The sequence below is a fragment of the Cebus imitator genome, unplaced genomic scaffold, assembly GCF_001604975.1.
Source record: "Cebus imitator isolate Cc_AM_T3 unplaced genomic scaffold, Cebus_imitator-1.0 Scaffold0, whole genome shotgun sequence".
Taxonomy (NCBI): domain Eukaryota; kingdom Metazoa; phylum Chordata; class Mammalia; order Primates; family Cebidae; genus Cebus; species Cebus imitator.
In genome coordinates, this window is record NW_016107315.1 from 1000122 (window position 1) to 1004162 (window position 4041).

Here is a 4041-nt window from a genome sequence, read left to right on the forward strand (position 1 = left end):
CCACCGCGCCCGGCCTGACTTTTTTTTTTTAAGGTGGCAGGGTCTTGCTCTGTCATCCACGCTGGAGTGCAGTGGCACGATCTTGGCTTACTATAACCTCCACCTCCTGGTCTCAAGCAATTCTCGTGCCTCAGCCACCCGAGTAGCTGGGATTACAGGTGATGCCACCATGCCCAGCTACTTTTTGTATTTTTGGTAGACAGGGTTTCACCATGTTGGCCAGGCTGGTCTCAATCTCCTGACCAAGTGATCCACCCACCTTGGCTTCCAAAAGTGCTGTGATTACAGGCATGAGCCACCACGCCCAGCCTGAAGAAAGACATGTTTTAATCTCTTGTTTTTGTGCCTTATAGCTCAGGTGATTCTCACATTACTATTGTGCCCATTACACAGCTGAAAAAAACTGAGGCCTGGAGACATCCTGGAAGGAAGGAATGGCAAAGGTAGCAAGATACCCTATGTCTCCTGGCTGAAAGGCCTAAGCATTTTCTCTGAAGGCCGGCTCAAGCCTCCACAAAAGATTCTGCTCCCCAGATGTAAGCCCCTCCCCCAGCTGGAGACCCCCATCACCATCCCCTGGGGACATCATTGGCTTTATCTTTTTGTCTGTACTTTAAATTATTTCTAATTTTAATCTAAACTGTGCCAGCTAAATGGTGTCAGCGCCCTGCAGTCACAGCTCCGAATCACCCTCCACCCCTCTCTCCCCCATCACTGCTACTGAGACTAAGGGCTGGTGAGGGAGGGGCTGTCATACAGGCTGAACAAGGCTGGGTACTGGGGGCTCTGTCTGGGTATCCTCCCTCCCCTACGCAGCCTGGTCAAGGAGATGGGAAAGGGGCAACAGACAGGCAGGAAATTGGGTTGGGGACTGTCTGGGCTTTCTTTAGCCCCAGCTCCAAGGAGAATGGGAACCATACAGCTAGGGGTGGTGACCACATAAGACTTTGAATGTGCTGTGTTCTCACTATGGGCCAAGTTTGTGCTGAGGGACCTTTAACATAGGACCTTTTGTCCTCACAACTTTCTCCATTCTGCAGATAAGGACACTGAGCCTTGAGAGGCCTAGCTTGGGTCTCTTCCTCTTAACAGGCACAGCAAGAATTGGAGCACAGGTCTTTCTTGGTCCCAGAGCTTTCTTGGTCCCAAGATCTTGTAACCAAGAGCTTGGTTACATCACCAGAAATCCCAAGACGTGCCCTCTAGCCCTCTCCATGTGCACACCCGCAGCCTTGTGGTCTCCCACATACTCAAACACACAGACACACACACTGAACTCTCACCTTCCCTCCCAGCACTGTCGCCATACACCTTGTCACACCCCCTTCTACCACTAACACCCACGCCCAGGCACTCTCAGTTCCCCACAATTGCAGTCACTCCCCAAGCATACACTGGCAGTTTCATAGACTGTCCCACCAGTCACACACTCCCACCATGGCCACACACTGCCAGCCTCACCCCAGCACTGTCCCATCACACTGCCCTCAAACCACCCCTCAGCCAGGTACAGCTGCCCTGACACCTCCACACCTCTCTCTCACTCACTCACACACACACACACACACACACAAACACACACACGCGAGCGTGTCATACAGCCTCCCTCTGCTGGCCTGCCCACCACGCCCCAGCTTGCTCCACAGCAGGAACGAGGAAACCCCAGGGATCAGTCCCCTCCCTTAGTGACCAGGTGAGCCTGGTCCCAGAAGCTCAAGAAGGAGAGCCACACGTGAGTACATGCACATAGACACACTCATACATACACTCACACATGAGCCTGGTGGGCTGGCACCCAACACCAGGGGCTTCCACAATGAACAGATTTAACCTACTCATGGCCAGTTAGTCACCATGATATACCCAGTATGCAACACTGAAACTTCCAGACACACAGGGACCTACACACTGGCAGGAAAAGACACACATACACACATAAGAGTCTGGTGACAAACATACCAAGAATGGTACATACAGTTGCAAAAGACACACACGGAGCCTCAGGACACACAAACAGACATACAAACAGACACACAGCAAGTCACACATGTGAAAAAGGACACGCCATGCACAGGCAAGACCCACAGTGACAGCACAGAAGCTGACACAGACACACAGCATATCCACACACCTAGATACCAGTGACTTAGCACAAGGAGACAGTGTCCATGCATACAGGGTAGGCATCAGAGAAGGGGAACCCCCACTCACAGCAAATCCTTCTGACCACGTTTAAGTGGGGGCTCGGTGGCGCTCTCCCCCGCCCCAAGAGTAAGGGAGTTGGGGAAGTGGGAGCAGTTCCGATGGTGTTCGCTTCTTGCCTCTCCACGACGAGCCAGGAGGGCCCCCCACCTCCTCCCTTCACCTGACGGAGCTCCCAAGTCGGAGACGGCACCTGGGTTGGGGGCGGGTAAAGACCGCACCCGGCAGGGGCCCCCAAGGGAGGGGTCTCAGAGGGGCGGAGGGTGGGGCGGGAAGGAAGGGGGATGGTGGAGACTGGAGCCACGCCTAGCCCAGAGACGGAGGAAGGGACGGAGAAATACTCAGAGACCGAAAGGAGAGACAGCGCGGAGGAGGCGCCGCGCGGGTCGGGCCTCCAGAGACCCAGGGGCGGGAGGCGAGGCCCGGCGGGCGGCCTGGCCTGGGCCCCGCTGTAGAGCGGAGGAGCGGCTGGACCGACAGGGGGCGGCGATCGTGGGCCGGGGGCGCGGCTCCGGGAGGATCGGATCCAGGGGGCTGTGGGCAGGGGTGGGGGTGGGGCGATGGAGCACGCGGAGGGCTAGAGACAGACGGACCGGGTCTGGGAGAGGCGGGCAGGGAAGAACACAGAGTAGGCGGCGACAGACGGACGGACGCAGGGCCCGGGACAGAGTCGGGAGGGACGGACGGGCCCCTCGGAGGAGCGGGAGACACACAGGCGTGTGGAGGGGCTGGGAGCAGGCGGACAGAAGGACCTCCGCCCCCACAGTCGAGCAGAGGGACAGACAGACCGACGTGGGGACGGAGTCACCGGCAGGTCTTGGCTCGCGGCGGGACTTTTGCTGACCGCGGCTCAGTTTCTCAGTTTCAGAACCGGGACGGGGAGGAGGACGGGGAGGGGGACGGAAGGGCGCCGCTCCCTCGGGGTAGCCCCGATTCCGCGCCCAGGGCCGGCCCTCACTCACCTCCAGGCGCAGGGGCAGGCGCCAAGGGTCGGCGGCGGGGGCGCGGCTCCCCGGCGCGAGCGGACGGGAGTCGGCGCGGGGCTGACCGCGACAGGCCCAGTGGCCAGCGAGGTGTGACCCGGGCCTCTGCGCGGCGGGCGGGCGCCGGGGGTCGCTCGGGGGATCCGATCTGCAGCCGCCTCGGGCTCCGGCGCCGCGGCACACGGAAGTGCGAGGGGGCGGGGCCGCGCGACCTCACCCAGGTGCCGCCAGGCCCCGCCCCCGCCAGGCCCCGCCCCGCCAGCTGCGAGTAGGGACGCCTTCCCTCCGCCTCTGTCTGCGCGGGACGCTGGGTCTCCCGGCCCCTCTGCCCACCCCGGACCGCTACGCACCCTCCAGCCATTAGCGCGCAGTCAGCCCTCAGAAGGGGCCCATTTTACAGAGGAGGACACTGAGGCCGGGCGGGGAGGCGCCCCCCGCCCTCTGGGGCCTGGGAGGTGCCGGCGGGGGTTCCCCCACTCCCCACGCCCACGCCCGGGACTCCCCACTGGCCAGCTGGCCCGCCTCGCCTGGCCCCACTCCTGCTCTTCCTGTTGGCTGGAGCTCCGACGCGGCCGGGCTCAGTGCCCGCCGCCAGGCCCGCCGTCACCGCCCTGCCCCGTAGACGGAGCTAGATAGACTCCAGGACCTGAGGTTCTCCCTGGTCGGCTGCTGCAGTTCTCCTCAGGCAGTTCTGGGAGCGGCCCCTACCCCGACTGGCGGTCTTCTGTTCTCCTGCCCCCACCTTCGAGACCTCTCTATCGCCCCTGGCAGACAGGCGCCTAAGCCTCCTTTCCAGACGTGGAACTTGGTTGCCAGCCATAACTCATTCATTCATTCATTCATTCACTCATCTATT

At 60.8% G+C, this 4041-nt stretch overlaps 1 protein-coding gene across 3 annotated transcripts in view; it reads right to left on the reverse strand.

Annotated features, from left to right (window-relative positions):
• PRKCD (protein kinase C delta) overlaps positions 1-3374 on the reverse strand; it is a 31880-nt gene extending 28506 nt beyond the window's left edge. Inside the window, exon 1 of one of the 3 annotated variants that reach the window (XM_017529809.2) lies at positions 3165-3374. The gene's annotated coding sequence lies outside the window, so the exon portion shown is untranslated. Of the gene's footprint in view, positions 1-2211; positions 2395-3164 lie in introns of those variants that run through there. The other 2 variants (XM_017530462.2, XM_037727179.1) reach the window with 2 other exon arrangements.
• Between the last annotated feature and the right edge of the window lie 667 nt (positions 3375-4041).